Source organism: Sus scrofa, chromosome 13 (assembly GCF_000003025.6).
Source record: "Sus scrofa isolate TJ Tabasco breed Duroc chromosome 13, Sscrofa11.1, whole genome shotgun sequence".
NCBI lineage: Eukaryota > Metazoa > Chordata > Mammalia > Artiodactyla > Suidae > Sus > Sus scrofa.
The window spans coordinates 92,843,027-92,861,621 of record NC_010455.5 but is presented as its reverse complement, the minus strand read 5'-3'; the positions used below and the strand labels follow the sequence as shown (position 1 = coordinate 92,861,621).

The 18,595-nt window shown below is 37.4% G+C and overlaps 1 long non-coding RNA gene across 1 annotated transcript in view; it reads left to right on the top strand.

Moving 5' to 3' along the window:
- LOC106505714 overlaps nt 1–6,397 on the top strand; it is a 127,906-nt gene extending 121,509 nt beyond the window's left edge. The window contains exon 3 of the long non-coding RNA XR_001300375.2: nt 6,013–6,397. This is a non-coding gene — a long non-coding RNA (uncharacterized LOC106505714). The remainder of the gene's footprint in view (nt 1–6,012) is intronic.

Sequence of the window (18,595 nt, the reverse complement as noted above, 5' to 3'; positions counted from 1 at the left end):
GTGAATTACCTGAGTTATAATTTCATATTCAAATTTTATGACCTTGTGCTATTCAGGGGTTTCAGGTAGCACATAGAAGTCTGATCCCTTTTATTGTACCATAAGCTTTTCAGGACAGGGACTTTTTTTTTTCCTGATTCGTCAGCATCCAGCAATGTTTGGCTAAAAAAAAACATCTGTTGACTATCATATTTTAGCCACCTATAAAAGTTGAGCCTGTTATTTCTTGAGAACTAAAACAGCTATATCCAAAAATCTTACTTTTTTGTTTTTCTTCAAATTTTTTTGTTTGTCTTCAAATTTTTCAGCTTTTTTCCTCTCTTATTTCATCATTTAATGCCTATTTGTTGCTCTTCTTTATTCCAGTGATAAGATAAAGAATTGTAAAGTAAATAAAAATCAAAGATATTTTTTTAAAAAAGTATGGACTACATAGGAAGAAAACTGATTATCTTTGGAAGAACTAATCCTCAAACGCAATTTTTAGTCAAAGGAAAACAAAACATAATCAAAGAATTAAATACAATTTAACCAGTATTTGTTAGACCTTTCTTATGTTTAATGCACTAAAGAGGCAATAGATGTATAAAACATAGATCCTACCCTCAAGAAACTCCTACCTTCTAAAAAAAAAAATATTGTCAATTTGATGGGTTAATTATATTTTAAAGCAATAATAGTACTTAGAGTATATTCTTATTAAGTACTGAGTACTTTATTTAGCACATTTAATCCCCACAACAACCCTATTAGGTAAGCACTGTTATACTTTCATTTTACAAATGAGAAAACTGAGGCACAGGGAAGTTAAATAATTTGCACAAGTTATTTGAACCAAGCAGTGTCAATTCAGAACCTGATATTTTCTGATTTTGTTGTTGTTGTTTTGTTTTTGGCCATACCCAGGGCATGTGGAAGTTCCCAGTCCAGGGATTAGATTGAACCTGTGCCCCAGCAGCAACTGGAGTCACAACAGTGACAACACTGGATACTTAACTACTGTGCCACCATGGAACTCCAGAACCTGCATTCTTATGTCATGTTATAGTCTCTCTCAACTAACTGCAACTTCTCAATTAATTTTATTTCTTTTTACAAATATATCACCCAAATTCGAGGTTAAGATTTGCTGGTTATTTTACATCAAGAAGGTAAATCTATTTTTGACCTTTGAAAGAATCTTCATACAAAAGCTGACTATAAATGGAGCTTGCAATATGCTACACTGCATATATAAAGTTACAGAGCTTATGGGAAAAAAAATAGAATTAATCCAGATCACTAAAGACATATGCCACTTTATGGCCAGAGAACTAACAACTACAACAATCACCACAAAATCTACTTTAAAACAACAGATCATAATTTTTTTAATGTTATAATTATTATAAGTAAATGTTATGGTAATTGTAGGACTTTATTCTAAATACAAAAGAAGGTAGACTAGTGGAAGGGAGTCAAAGAAAGTCTGCTGAATAATGGAGACCAGCAAATTGTCGTCAGAAGTTGTAAGTGGTTAGGCATATGCAGGCTTTGCCCATACTATAGCAAAGATCTAGACTGATATTTGGGTTTTTTTTTTTTTTTGGTTTTGTTTTTTTATTTTATTTTCCCACTGTACAGCAAGGGGATCAAGTTACCCTTACATGTATACATTACAATTACATTTTTCCCCCACCCTTTGTTCTGTTGCAACATGAGTATCTAGACAAAGTTCTCAATGCTACTCAGCAGGATCTCCTTGTAAATCTATTCTAAATTGTGTCTGATAAGCCCAAGTTCCCAATCCCTCCCACTCCCTCCCCCTCCCGTCAGGCAGCCACAAGTCTTTTCTCCAAGTCCATGATTTTCTTTTCTGAGATGTTCATTTGTGCTGGATATTAGATTCCAGTTATAAGTGATATCATATGGTATTTGTCTTTGTCTTTCTGGCTCATTTCACTCAGTATGAGATTCTCTAGTTCCATCCACGTTGTTGCAAATGGCATTATGTCATTCTTTCTTATGGCTGAGTAGTATTCCATTGTGTATATATACTACTTCTTCCGAATCCAGTCCTCTGTTGATGGACATTTGGGTTGTTTCCATGTCCTGGCTATTGTGAATAGTGCTGCTATGAACATGTGGGTGCATGTGTCTCTCTTAAGTAGAGTTCTGTCTGGATATATGCCCAAAAGTGGGATAGTGGGATCATATGGAAGTTCTATGTATAGATTTCTAAGGTATCTCCAAACTGTTCTCCATAGTGGCTGTACCAGTTTACAATCCCACCAACAGTGCAGGAGGGTTCCCTTTTCTCCACAGCCCCTCCAGCACTTGTTATTTGTGGATTTATTAATGATGGCCATTCTGACTGGTGTGAGGCGGTATCTCATGGTAGTTTTGATTTGCATTTCTCTTATAATCAGAGATGTTGAGCATTTTTTCATGTGTTTGTTGGCCATCTGTATATCTTCTTTGGAGAAATGTCTATTCAGGTCTTTTGCCCATTTTTCCATTGATTGATTGGTTTTTTTGCTGTTGAGTTGTATAAGTTGTTTATATATTCTAGAGATTAAGCCCTTGTTGGTTGCATCATTTGACACTATTTTCTCCCATTCTGAAAGTTGTCTTTTTGTTTTCTTTTTGGTTTCCTTTGCTGTGCAAAAGCTTTTCAGTTTGATGAGGTCCCATGGGTTTATTTTTGCTCTAATTTCTATAGCTTTGGGAGACTGACCTGAGAAAATATTCATGATGTTGATGTCAGAGAGTGTTTTGCCTATGTTTTCTTCTAGGAGTTTGATGGTGTCCTGTCGTATATTTAAGTCTTTCAGCCATTTTGAGTTTATTTTGGTGCATGGTGTGAGGGTGTGTTCTAGTTTCATTGCTTTGCATGCAGCTGTCCAGGTTTCCCAGCAATGCTTGCTGAATAGACTTTCTTTTTCCCATTTGATGTTCTTGCCTCCCTTGTCAAAGATTAATTGACCATAGGTGTCAGGGTTTATTTCCGGGTTCTCTATTCTGTTCCATTGGTCTGTCTGTCTGTTTTGATGACTACTGTGGCTTTGTAGGTTTTTTTTTTTTTTTTTTTTTTTTTGGTCTTTTTGTCTTTGTTGTTGTTGTTGTTGCTATTTCTTGGGCCGCTTCTGCGGCATATGGAGGTTCCCAGGCTAGGGGTCTAATCGGAGCTGTAGCTGCCAGCCTATGCCAGAGCCACAGCAACGCGGGATCTGAGCCGCGTCTGCAACCTACACCACAGCTCACGGCAACGCCGGATCGTTAACCCGCTGAGCAAGGGCAGGGACCGAACCTGCAACCTCATGGTTCCTAGTCGGATTCGTTAACCACTGCGCCACGATGGGAACTCCCTGTAGTATTTCTTGAAGTCTGGGAGAGTTATTCCTCCTGCTTGGTTTTTGTTTCTCAGGATTGCTTTGGCGATTCTGGGTCTTTTGTTGTTCCATATAAATGTTTGGATCATTTGTTCTAGTTCTTTGAAAAATGTCCTGGGTAATTTGATAGGGATTGCATTGAATCTGTAGATTGCTTTGGGTAGTATGGCCATTTTTACAATATTGATTTTTTCAATCCAGGAACATGGAATATCCTTCCATTTCTTTACATCTTCTTTGATTTCTTTGATTAAAGTTTTATAGTTCTCGGCATATAGGTCCTTTACCTCCTTGGTCAGGTGTATTCCGAGGTATTTGATTTTGTGAGGTACAATTTTAAAAGGTATCGTATTTTTGTATTCCTTTTCTAATGTTTCATTGCTGGTATACAGAAATTCAACTGACTTCTGAATGTTAATCTTATATCCTGCTACTTTGCTGAATTTATTAATCAGTTCAAGGAGTTTTGGGGTTGAGTCCTTAGGGTTTTCTATGTATAGTATCACGTCATCTGCATACAGTGACAGTTTGATCTCTTCTCTTCCTATATGGATGCCTTTTATTTCTTTTGTTTGTCTAATTGCTGTGGCTAGGACTTCCAAAACGATGTTGAAGAGCAGTGGTGAGAGTGGGCATCCCTGTCTTGTTCCAGATTTGAGGGAGAAGGCTTTCAGTTTTTCCCCATTGAGTATTATATTTGCTGTGGGTTTCTCATAAATGGCTTTGATTATATTCAGGAATGTTCCCTCTATACCCACTTTGGCGAGGGTCTTGATCATGAATGGATGTTGGACTTTGTCTAATGCTTTTTCTGCATCTATTGAGATGATCATATGATTTTTGACTTTTTTTTGTTAATGTGGTGTATGATGTTGATTGCTTTGCATATGTTGAACCATCCTTGTGAACCTGGGATGAACCCTACCTGGTCATGGTGTATAATTTTTTTGATATGTTGTTGGATTCGGTTTGCTAAGATTTTGTTGAGAATTTTTGCATCTATATTCATCAATGATATTGGGCGATAGTAGACTGATATTTGGATCATTATTTTGTCACTGTTTCTTTTGTATGTGATCAACCGCAAGAGAAGGTAGCATGAGTGGATGCCCTGCACAGTACTGCAGTCTTTGATGGCTTGCTGGATTCAGCTTCCATAAGGATACTTTGCATCCCGCTGCTGTTACAGCACAAAACATTAGGATGTTGGGGGAAAACCATATAGGAAACTTCTGGTCTTTCAGGTTATACTGACATCATCTCTTTCTATACTGATCCCATTTGAACTTATTCATATTACAGGACATGTGTTGTAGCAAAAGAAATTATATTTGGAATGTATTATAGCAAAGGAAGACATTTGATAGATTTACCACAAGAATTTTTTTCTTAATTTAGATTCCTTCCTCATTTTCTGTTAAACACACTTAAATGTTGAAAATGTCCATTTTATTCAGAGCAAAATGCTTTACTAAATTAAGTTCAATTATGGCTAGTTGCATATGGGTTATTATGTAAAAAGTACAGTTTTCAGCGTCAAGCAGAAGTGTCCAAGAGGTCATTCACACATTTCCATTTGCAGTTTCAGCATGAATGCAAATTTTCTTGCCCTTTCATCTCCTTTGACATTAATACAAAATTTAAAATAATATGGGGTGACTATTACAGCCTTTCATTCCCAATATTTTAGGACTAAGGGATTAGCCCAAGTCCAGTATCATTTCAAAGAACAAAACAGAAATAGATAGAACATGACACTTTTCCTAATCTTTATCAGGAAGATAAGTAGGTTTTTTGGTACAATTTACCAGAAATTTCTGTTGATTGAAACCTGCTTATACAGCCCAGGTTGATGTCATTCTCAAAGCCGTTATTTGAACTGCCAATTAACTTCCTGCAAAGCCCCATGACCAGAGAAAATGATTTGTTTTCTGTAGTGTTGCCCTAACTTGGTCTTAATGAGTTGTTAAGTCTTTCTTGTAACTTTGTTCCTTGAGTTACTGAAGGCTTGATTTACTCATCCCAGTAAAAGTCCCTGCATGTTCACTTCCTTCTCTTAACAAAGACTGATTTTCATAAGGTTGGTGAATGTCTCCCCTTAGGCACTGGGACTTAGCTTCTTCCAGAGAAGTGGGCTATTGCACTGCTTTTTGTCATCTTTCATCACAGAAATATTTTCAAAATGCCGCAGAAACTGTGATAGGCAAGTAGGTCTCTGCTTTGCTGAAGAGGGTGATGGAAAACAATTTTAAGCAATTTTACCAGCAAAACATTTGCTGGCACATGCATCTGCATTTATAGCAATTAGAAGTACATACAATTTTTCATAGAATAGTCTAGGCATGGTCCCTCTCACTTTGGTATTCCTAGACCTGAGCACTCATTGTTTTTGGTTTCCCTGCTGACAACATCAAACATTTAAAAGGAGCAGAAGGAGCCCTGCAGACTGCAGCTCCAAGTAGCTTCAGGTTGAGTGATTGTTATCAATGGTTACAAGAGTAACAGAGAACTCCAGGGCCTGGGCTGGGTCTTGGCTTGTAAAATATCTTTCAGCTCTGCCTCTAATAATGTTTTTATGTAGAAGGTAGCTTGGTATCAATGTGTTACTAAACACCAGGATTTTTTTTTTTTTTTTTGAAAGGGAGCAAAGAATTTTGAAACATTGAAGATACGGTGAAAAATGGAGACATGCAACGTCATATCTGTTAAAAATCACTCTTGTACATATATATAACAGCAAATTCCTGGTGTTCTGACCAACTCTGTAGAACTGTTTGTGGGCATTTTAAAATGTGAGTGAATTCTTTACCCCTTCTAATAAACCTTTATCTCATGATTTATGCATCAATTTGCATAACCAGGATGCATTAAATGGGTTAATTCCAGAGTGCAGGGTTGCTGAATTTGAGGAGGGAGTTGATGAGATAGAGAGCTTCTTTAGGATGGTATGGATCTGTCTTTCCTGAAGGTCTGTACCTGGAAGCCTCAAGTAATATAGATGACATGGAAACAAATGAGAATACACATCCTAGGGCTCTAAACTCATTTCTAAAGCCCCCCTCCCACCCCACCAACCCTCCTCCCAGCAAGCGACCTGACATTTTGCATCAGGACCAACAATAGACAGCTAGCTGCTAGAAGGCTAGCTATGGAGCAGTCACAGAAAAAAAGCTGAAAAATATACTTTGAGAACTCTTTCTTTAAAATATAACTTTCCAATTTTGCTGTATACCTGAAACTAACACAACTTTATAAATAAACTATACGCCAATAAAATTTTAAAAAATAACTTTACAGAATATGTAGATTTTCACAGAAAAAATGATTAAGTTAGTGTTCCAATATTGAAGTTTATATAACATTTGTATATAATGCAGTACCAGAGAGGATAATAATGGAAAAAGCAGAAAATAATGAAAATCGCCTTTTCTTAATGTAGATCTGACATTTAGCAAGGTTCAACCCAGGTGGTTACCATATACCTACACTGGAGGCTAATTAGAAGAGAAAATATTAAAGAAAAAGAGTGTACTGTGTAAAAATATTTTACTTTAAAATATTATTAAATTAAAATATTTCTAAAGTAACATGACTATTCAGAAGGTTCTTAAATTTCTCCCTACTTTCTTCAGCTCTGATATGATTTCCCTCATTTATTTCATTGTTATTTCTGGGGGGGGGGGTGAATAGGGAAACAGATGATTAAAACTATATTATTCCAATTAAAAATATTGAGATGAAAATAAAAGTTTGAAAATAATATTTATCAAAAGTTAACTTTCAGGGGTCAGGCCATTTTAGGCAAAATGCACAGAAAATGCATCTGTGCAATGATCCAAGGCTTCATATCCCAAATCCCTGAAGTCTTTCTTGCCTCTTGCAGCAAGGTGCATTAGCTGACTAATAGTATTTCCAGATAGAAAAATGGAAAGGAAAATGCTGAGCCTGTCACAGAGAGCAGAGCTTAATAGGCTTGTGTACATACATTAGCCTTATGACTCACAATAAATTTGCACTACTGCCAACTTCATCTGGGAGGGTCCGTCATTAACACTTCCTCTGATTCCCTCCTGCATTTTCTCCCCTCAAATTATCTTTCCAGCTTTCCATGCTTTAACTTAATGTTTCCTCAAGAATGAGAGATTTTTTAAAAGTTCAAGACAAAGTCATTCATTAGAGGTCTCATTTTCAGCAAAAATGAAGTTCAGGATTTTGTTTTATTTATAGGGTCTATATCTCCATTAATATTGAAAAGCAACTAGTACTTGGTCCTTAAAGAACTGAGAAGAAAACAGAAAACAAGCCCTTGCTTTGGCCTTAACTAATGCCAAGTTTATTTCAAATTTTTTTTAAAGCTTTGTGATTTCTCAAACAAATAAATTTGGTAACACTAGTCTAAAAGTATCAAGCACAGAAATGTAACAACTGGTAACAAGTTAATTTTATTTAGTTGTGAAATTGTTTCTTCACCCTTATTTCCTACATCTATTAACATGAGTATCAGAGGTGTGACTGGAAATGAGTTGTTTTTCTCCATGTGAATAGAAAAATGGAGTGTTTTATGATCCTCGATCAGGTTCAGAAATGAAATCAATTATGATCTACAAATGTAAATAGTCATTGAGATGGGCATGTGGTTTCTCATTCCCCTTTCCTACTGTTAGGTAAATTCTGTAAGGCATTATGATTTACAAAAATTATTTAAACATGACCTCTACATCTCTTTTGTTTTCTTTATGTGGGGTAGATAATTTGCATCACCTCTAAACAAAGCATAGATAGACTCAAATGATCTTAATGATATAAAATACAAAAAGAAATAAACTTCCTACAGACTGCTCTTTATTTTTTATAAGTTCTCTAGATACTAATGCTATTTCAGAAACAGCTGGAAAACAAGCCTATTTAAAATGGCTTCGATTAGGATGAAAAATTAGTCCTTAATAATTTATCCACTTTAACATTTTCAGGGTTGAGATACAGAGTGAATTTTTCAGTGTTTCCTCAGCAATGTCTTATGAATGTTCACCTTGCCCTTTAGATGAAATCTGAACTAAGATGTTTCATCACTACCCTTTCTCTTCCTCCCATAGAAACCCTCACAATTTTTGGTTCTCCTTTTTTTTTACCAGCTCAGGACCCCAGCCAGGCTCAGTTGTTTTATATACTGTGAGACCACATCCTTCCTCCTCCTCCTTCTCTACTTTAGTCTCTTTTTCTAGCATTGTCATTTCCCTTCAACACCTAGCTCTTCTCTACACCTCACCCACCTTACCACTGAACTCTAATCTTAATACAATCCAACAGTTTAGTATCCTGAGTCCTACTGGAGAAACTACACCACCATGCAGACAATCACTGTTCTAGATGCCCAGTCACAGTGGGCCTGCAGCCTTCTCTGGCCAACTTTTTTATTTGTTCATAATAAGCAGTCATAACTGCAAGTCAAAACAATCAGAAAATTGCCCCATTGTTTTGCACTGTCCTTGCTGCCTTTAGAGCTCACTCCCTTTCTCCAGCAACACACGTATCTCCTATTTCACATAGAAATTGAAGCTGGCCAGTTGTTTCCCATTCTGATATTCAAGGCTCAAGCATCCATCGCACCTTTAGATGATCTTTTGCACTTGTCTAGGGTCTCTTAGGGAATTTCATCACCATCTTTCTCTCCTGTGTCTTCAGTTTCTTTCTTCCATATCCCCTCATTCTATCTGCCTTCAACAGACGCTTATCTGGTTTCTGCTTCCACTCTGCTAAAATTTCCTGGCAAAGTTTGCCACCGATCACCTCCTATGGCTCTAAACGAATTAGTTTTTATTATGCTAGTTGACATCCTCAAACTATTTGAAACAGATGATCATTACATTCTTCCTGGAATTCTCTCCTCTCTTTCCTCTGTGGCCACACGCTTTCATGGTTCTCCACTTGTATTTCAGACCTTTCCATTTCATTCTTCTCTCCTGATATTCTCTCTAAAATGCCAGCTGTCTTGGGGGGTAGGTAGCTGAAGTGGCTGAATCAGGATTCAAAGCCAGGCAAAACTCCAGAGCCCAACAACACAGACTCCATATGTTATAATGGTTTAACCCAATGGCTCCAGAGTCAAGCCAAAAAGTGTTAAAATCCCAGCTCCCTATATATTTTGTCTCTTTGGGCACTAGTTTTTTCATATATAGAATATAGGTAGTAATACTTTCCAGCTATAGTTGCTGTGAGGAATAACTCTGGTAATAAATGCAAAATATGAAATATGAAAAAATGGTTAACATCATTAATTGTTAGAGAAATGGAAATCAAAACCATAATGAGGGCCATTCAGAATGGCCATCATTAATAAGTCTACAAATAACAAATGCTGGAGAAGATGTGGAGAAAAGGATATTCTCCTACACTGTTAGTGGGAATGTAAACTGGTGCAACCACTATGGAAAACGGTATGAAGGTACCACAGGAAACTAAATATAGAACTTCCTTATGATCCATCAATCCCACTCCTGGGCATATATCTGTATAAAACTTTCATTCAAAAAGATACATGTCCATTGACAGATGAATGGACTAAGAAGATTTGGTACATATATACAGTGGAATACTACTCAGCCATAAAAAGAACAAAATAATACCATTTGCAGCAACATGGATGCAACTAGAGATTTCATACTTAGTGAAGTAAGTCAGAAAGAGAACTACAAACACCATATGATATCACTTATATCTGAAATCTAATATATGGCACAAATGATCCTATCTACAAAACAGAAACAAACTTATAGACATGGAGAACAGACTTGTGGTTGCCAAGGGGGAGGGGGAGGGACTGGGAGGGACTGGGAATTTGGGGTTAGTAGATGCAAACTATTGCATTTGGAGTAGATAAGTAATGAGGTCCTGCTGTATAGCCCAGGGAACTACAACTACATCCAGTCAGTTGTGATGGAATGTGATGCAAGATAACATGTGAAAAAGAATGTATTTATGTGTATAACTGGATCATTTGGCTATATAGCAGAAATTGACAGAACATTGTAAATCAACTATAATAAAATTTTTTTTTAAAAATGCAAAATATCTTTAAATAGTAGCTTTCCAATAAATGACATCTATTATTAAATAGTAGCTTTCCAATAAATGACATCTATTATTATTTTACTGGTTTTATGATTCCTCAGCTATTTATATTTGTTTTCAGAGTCAAACATAAGATGAAACAGTAAGGCAGGGAGCCATTTAGATCAGAGTTTCCTTAGGGAAGGGGAGAGAAGCATTCTTGCTATGATTCCATTGAATCAATTTAAAAATTATCTGAGCTATGGACTAACAATGAGATCCTACTGTGTAGCACTGAGAACTATGTCTAGATACTCACAAGGCAGCATGATAATGGGGAAAAATTATGTATATGTGTATGTGTAACTGGGTCCCCATGCTATAAAGTGGGGAAAAAAATGTGTTGGGGGAAATAACAATAAAAAATAAATTAAAAAAAAAGAAAAAAAACTTTAATGCTGAAAAAAAAAATCTGAGCTATTTACCTTTAATCTAATTCTCCATTAAGTTTAAGAGGCTTCCATTTTTTCCAGAAGCACATTGACCTGAATGTCTCACCAGCACTGTTAGCCAGAATTCCTCATAGCCTCTTCCACCTTAACCAAGACTCCATGGACCAATGATCCCAGATTTGTTAGCATATTAACACACAATCTCATTATCTTTAGGATTATCTTTGGACACCAAGGACAGAAATATTTGATGAGAATCTATTACGCAAGTCAGAAAGTTTCTCATTTTGTGGAGAGTTCCTCTACCTTTAGGTTTGTAATTTGAAGATAGAATGAAGAGTCTATGGATTGTTTGAAGTTCTTGATAAAGGATTTTTTTTTAAAGGTAAAACCATGTTTGTCATACAAATATAAAGCAAACATGTATTAAATATTTTATTTGACTCATTAATGAATGAGGAAACCAATAAGATGTTACAGCCTAGTCAAAGGAAAGTCCTTAAGATACATATAAATAGATGTGAAACTGTCAGTATTCACCCAGCAATAAATAAATGTTTCACCACATACAACACATCTGTATTTCTATGGATAACATTGTTTTGAATTATTATGAGTTGTAAAACGTTGAAGACAATAAAAGAAAGAGATAGCCCTAACAGAACACTTAGTGGACTTTTTTGCCTGCTTCAAAGTTTTTCACATTTTTTTCCTGACAGTTTATCTCTTAAAGCTAGGAAGGATACCAACTGTATATTTTGTCATGTCTTGATACTCTACACAGACAGATACATTCTCCTCAACCAAGGAGACAGATTAAGCATGTGTTAAGGAGTTCCAAAATAAAATATGATTGTCTGAGTCTGAATAAGTTAGAAAATTCTGGGTTTCTACTCCAAGAGCCAATCCTTTGAACACTACAAGTCCCAATTATCTCATCTGTAAAGTGACATTTAAGTTTGTTCTAAAATTTTAGAGTAGATGGCAGAAATTACAGAATCAAGAAAAATAAGATTCACCACTTTCAGATGAAATAGAATAGAATAATGACTGCTCTGACATCCTCATTCTTCCTCTCTTCCTCACCCATCTGGGTTGCATTATAAGGCGTGATATAGGACCTCACTGGGAAGGGTGAGTGCTGGTGCAATGGACACTGAGCTTGATGTAGAATCATCATGGCATTTCCATAGCAAGCTCACAAGGGAATCATTGTCAGCCCTCCCTTTGCTTTGACCCTGATGTTGAACATGAAGTCACAGCACATACCCCAAGTTCATCCAGCTGGAGCTCTAGGAGAACAAGGATGGTGATGTCAGCTTTGGCACTCAGTTTAAGGACAACAAAGCCTGTGCCCAGTGAATTACATGAAGATAGAGCACAACTCTCAGCTCTGTGTTTACAAAGACATCAGCAATAAACTCACTTACCTTTTAGGAAAAAAAAAAAACACACCCACTTTCATCATCATGACAAAAGAAAAATCAAATGATTTTGTTAAAATCATGGGTAATTAATATAACATGAGACTCTCCCTTTTCTAGTTAGTCAACATCATAAGAGTATATGAAAAGGCTATTTTGCCCTTTTTTTTCCATGAACTACAGCTCTCTGTCACTTGTAGCTATGTTGGTAAAAATTAATTAGAAAATTTCACAACATTCGTTTTGTAATAATATAGAGGGAAAAAACCTATAAATTTTAGTTCTAGAAGTAATTTGGTTTAGGCTTTCTTAAAATTCTCTCCTGGCACTTCCAGAGAGGCTCTCTTCTTTCTTAAAAAAGATTTATACCTGATTTCACCCCCCCCAACTAAAAATAGAAGGGATTAAACAGAATTATTTTTATTCCCTTTATAAATAACTTTCAATTTGAATCTGATCCTTCGAAGTAATAACTAATCCTTCTTTCTTTGGCAATCATACTCATTAGGTATGGCTTTTAAAAATAAATTTAATATACATATTTAATTTTTAAAATTACTTTTAAAAATAAAGTTAAATATGTTTAGGTATATCATTGAAGCCAACTCTCAAAGTAAAACGGAAGAGAAGGACTTCAGACCTCAACCAGGTGGAGTTTAAGCTCATTTAAATATCTGTAAGCTAAACCTTCCTCTTTTCATGAAGAAAAAAAAAATCCTAGCATTTATTTGAGCATATTGCCATTTACTACTTATTTCTTTAAAAGATAAATGTGGGGAGTTCTCGTCGTTGCTCAGCTGAAACAAAGCTATCATCCATGAGGACACAGGTTCAATCCCTGGCCTTGATCTGTGGGTTAAGGATCCAGAGCTGCCGTGAACTGCGATGTAGGTCACAGATGTGGCTGGGGTCCCCCTATTGCTGTCGCTGTGGCATAGGCTGGCATCTATAGCTCCAATTCGACCCCCAGCCTGGGAACTTCCACATGCCTTGGTTGTGGCCCTAAAAAGACAAAAAAATAAAAAAATAATAATAAAATAAAAGATACATGTGTAAGAAAAAGGAAAAAAAATTAAAAAGGAGTTCCAGCTGTGGTGTAACGGGATCAGTGGCATCTCTGCGGTTCCAGGACCCAGGTTCAATCACTGGACCCACACAGTGGGTTCAAGGATCCCATGTTGTCACAGTGCCCCAGCTATGCTGTGGGTCCTACTGTAGCTCAGATCTTATCCCTGGACTGGGAACTCCATGCTGCTGGGAAGTAAAAAAAAAATGAAAGAAAGAAAAAAAAAAGATAAAAGCATAAGTATTTAATTGAAAACAAAGTCAGAAATATATGAATATATTTTCCGCTAAGCACACATACACACAAAGTCTCAGAGGAAAAGGAATTTGAATGTTGCTATTGAATTTTTACAGGAAAATAATGTTGGGAAAGAGATAAAGCTGTTGGTAAACAAAAGTGGACATATTTAGCTTTTAATCATTACAGAAATGACTAATTCGAAACCTACATTCAGTTTCATTTCCATAAAAACAAAAGCAATTTTGAGATTTTTCTAATTCTTGCCTTTTATAACAATAGATAATGTATGATGAGCATTTAATACATGCTGGACACCAAGCTAAGTTTTCTATGCGCATTAAGTATTTCTAACCCTTGGAGTTCCCATCGTGGCACAGTGGAAATGAATCAGACTAGGAACTATGGGGTTGCGGCTTCAATCCCTGGCCTTGCTCAGTGGGTTAAGGATCCAGCGGCGTTGTTATGAGTTGTGGCGTAGGTCACAGATGAGGCTCGGATCCTGTGTTGCTGTGGCTTTGGTGTAGACTGGCAGCTGTAGCTCCGTTTTGACCCCTAGGGCTGGGAACATCCGTATTCCCAGGGCACGGCCCTAAAAAGCAAAAAAAAAAAAGTATATATATATGTGTGTATATGTATACACACACACACACACACACACACACACACACACACACACACACACACACACAATGGAATACTACTCAGCCGTAAAAAAGAATGACATAATGCCATTTACAGCAGCATGGATGGAACTAGAGACTCTCATACTGAGTGAAATGTCAGAAAGACAAAGATAAATACCATATGATATCACTTATAACTGGAATCTAATACACAGCACAAGTGAACATATCCACAGAAAAGAAAATCATGGACTTGGAGAACAGACTTGTGGCTGCCTGGGGGGAGGGGGGGAGTGGGAGAGATCTGGAGCGTGGGGTTATAGGATGCAAACTATTGTTCTTGGAATGGATTTACAATGAGATCCTGCTGTGTAGCATTGAGAACTATGTCTAGATACTTACATCGCAACAGAACAAAGGGAGGAAAAAAATGTATACATATAAGTGTAACTTGGTCCCCATGCTGTACAGTGGAAAAAATAAATTTAAAAAAAGTGAATTAACTAATACATATATAAAAAAAAGTTTTTCTAACAACAATTTATGAGGCAAATACTATTATTATCAGCCTCTTTCCATGGAGGGGAAATTAAGGATTTGAGAAGTTAAAACTTACCCAAAGTAATAGCGGTATGGAGATCTATCGCAAGCATTCTCTCTCTGCATTTGCTACAAACAGTGCTACAAAGCATTGAGAGACCCACGTTCAGCTGTACCTGGAAATGCTTCTTCGGCTCTGTAGTAATGTTTTCCAAACTCTGCCTTTCTCCTTCTGGCTCTAAATTGCACGGTACCTTAATTTCTTGTCTTGTTTGGGGGTTTTATCAGACTCTCTTAAAGCTCAAAAATTCCAGTAAATTTTGCCTGCAAAATCCATTTTCCAGGTCTTCCTTGTGTTTTTCTCTGTTCCTCAGACTACAAAAAATTTTTTAATAATACTATCCTTTTGTCCTTTACTGCCTTTACTTATCTTTTTGTCCTTTCCTGACCTGAAGTCTTTTTGCTATCCTTTCCATCTGGTTCCACAGGACTGGAGCTGCACCACAAATAATAAGTGATAAGGCTCAGGAAATGTTTAGCAAGGATATTGATTTGTCAGACTCTTCCACACTTGTTGCGGAGTTAATGGCTTAATTGTTTAAAATTATAGATAAAAGGGAAGAAAATCATCATTATCGCAAACACACAAATAATAAAATTTTTTTTTCTCAAAAGAGCCAATCCTGCTTGCTTTCTCTCCTCAGTCCTTTTTTTCTTGGGTAGATAATGAAGGCAGCAGTTTTTTTCCTTCTCAGAAGCTTCTCAGATGCTTCTCTGATAAGGGCTTTTTTCCAGATATGTGGACCTTCTATTAAACTGAAAGAAAGGAGGACTAAAGTTTTATCATCAACATCTTAATGATCCTGACTTCATTCTCTGATTAGGTAACAACTCTCAGGATAAAAATAGGGTAAGATCTTCTAGTATAAGGGCCATGGAAACTTCCACTACCCTACTGACCCTAAAGTACGTACATTTCTTAAAACATAATAAACCAAAACACACACACCGCCCCACCTCTGTGAGCCCCTTCACTATCTTCACTTTTCTATTATTCCAAAAACATATTTTAAGGACTCATTATTTTGTCCTCTTTGAGGGTGGAAGTCATACTTAACCTAATCAGAAAGATAATTCTCTCTGAAGGAGAACAGTTTAGGGGAAAAAAGTGAAGCAGACCGAGAACTTCCAAATATAATGTGCATACAAAGGTATTTTTGAAGAAGCAAGTAATCAGGAAGACCTAAGGCAGAGTGAGCAGAAATGATTCCATTCCTTTCACCTTGGGCTCCTGCATGGATTGTGGTAACAGTACAACTAGTTGCTCCCAGGACAAGCTAAATGAGTTGTGGGGCCCAGGGCAGAAAGAAAATGTGCCCTGAGGGCACTAACATATGAAACATTTTCCTTTCTTCTATGCTCAGTCTCTCTTGACTTATCATGGTATCTGCTGTTTAATATCATGTTCCCTGGGTCCCAGCACCAATCCTCAGTCCACGTTCAATTAGCTGCTGGGTCCCTCCTCCCTCCAACCACAGGGCCCATGCCACTGGGAATTGGTAACAAGTTATGTCTCTGTCAAGGGCAGGTAAGTCAAGCCACACATCTCCCCTTCCCACTGGGCCTCGTCCCCTACCTCAAGTGGACAGTTGAACTTCAAGAGATTTCAACTTGCATGATGGGACCTGCAGGGGCCCTGGGTTGGGGGTAGGCAAGAGGCTCACACTGGCTGGGGTGCTTGCTGAGCAGTTGTGGCTGCCAACATGTGGAGCAATGATGGCACCCTGTCCTGCCCCATGATGGCCTGGGGTATTTGCTCTTGACCCTCCCTCCCCACACCCTTGCCCAGGTCACGGGGGGGTCGGGGGGATGGCAGGGCCAGTCAAAGTGGGTTGGGTCAGGTGTTGCCCATCCCAGGAAGTATGGAGATGGCAAGAAAGAACACCTGCAACCCGAGGCTCCAAGCCTGTGGCATCTACTTTATTGTTCAGAGTTATAATTGTAATTCTAAATATTAAGACAGAAACCAGAAAGCCTTAAGCCCTACCGTGGAGCCTTTCTGAGGATGCAGGACTGGTTCTGGTAGGACTTACTGGCCTTAGGCCCATGTAGCCACTTCTGCTTCTTACCACCAATCCCAGCCTACTTTCCTACTGTTGTCACTTACTACTCTAAGAAAGAAACATGTGCATCCTTTACAATTTTTCTTTAATAGCCATTCCTCTAGGGTGAAGTAAAAATGTATTGACCTGGTATTAAAGAGGCTTCAAAATTCCACATCACCTTCCATTGCAGCCTTACCTCTTCCCATTGCTTTCCACTCTCTAAGGCATTTTGCTCTTGCAACTAAATTCCCTAAGTGAGCTTGTGCTTCCATGATTTAGTGTTATGTTTCTCTCCCTGGAAACACCTATATCCACCTTTTCTCCTAGTTCTATTTCAAGGCTTTAATTGAAGATTTTGTCTTCATAATCCCCCCAGACAATCTCTTCTCTCATCCAGCATCCTACTTTTCTCCTTGTTCTCCTTTGCATATTTCTCCTTGTCTTGGCATAGCTCTGGAGCAAATGTCCAGGGATCAAAGCCCAGGAAACTATCAGATAATGCCAGTTCAAATATTTAATCCTGAATTAAAGTCCCACCCAACTTTGCTGGTATCGTTTTCACATAGAGGAAGTAAGGTGGAGGGACAGCCGAGAAGGCAAAGGACAATTGGACGGTTTCCCAATGGTTGTAACTTGCTATCATGAGTGGTGGCAGAGATGACTTACCAGGAGCACATAAACATTTGGCCAGAGTGAACAATGGGGACCTGCTGGCATGGTGATGCATTTTCTCCAGCAGGATTCGAGGACCTAAGACATTGGGTTGGTTTAAGTTTAGGGCTAGAGAGGAAGGGAAAGAGAGGTGTAGAAAAAAACAAGAGGTAGAAGAGAAATAGCACTGCTGAGAATGTGACTAATGCGATAAAGCAGGGGGATGTGGTCTAGCTGTTGTATACATAACTGAGCCTGGTGGAGGTCTGGAGATGGTCAAATAGGAGGAGCCACAAGTTTTGAGGCTTGTGTAGGATAAGGAACAGCAGAATGGAAAGAAAGCTGTTAGAAAGATTGAATACATTTGAGTCATTCTGAATTATTCTATTGAAGAGCATAAAGTGATGTAATTTAGCTCAGACTGAAGTTTTTTACTTTCAAAATTGAGAGAATAAAAATGATTAATTTTTTAAGAGACCTCAATTTGAATCTGATTGATCCAGAAATAGTTTTCAAATTAATATTTATGAATACAGAGATATGAAAATAGAAAGTTAAGGACTCAGTCCCCAGTCTCCCAATGAACTGATTTAAAGTTTTCAGCCATTTGAAGGTGAATTTACTCGTGAGTCAAATCTGAGAAAATGAAATGGAAGAAAGCACTTTTGGAAGGTACAATTTGTGTTTTTCATGAGCCACTTGAAATTTGATAATGTTACACACAGTAGAAAGTTAACAAGTGTATTAAGGACTTTTAAAGTTAAGTGATAATGGTCCAATCAATATTTTAAAAATATATCCTGTCACCGTACAGGTAACGGAGAATAAAGAGTTAAGTGAATCAAGCCAGTTAGGGTGTGTGTGTGTGTGTGTGTGTGTGTGTGTGTGTGTGTGTGAGGCTCCTAATAGTTCCCTATATTTTTCCATTAGTTTTTAGGAAAATACCAGAAATGGATGCCTGGGTCATACATTAAGTTATGACAAGTGTTTTTAACATTTAAAGAACCTATCCAACTGTTTTCAGAATCAGTTGTACACCTTACATACTCACTAGTTGTGTATGAGTTCAGTTTTAT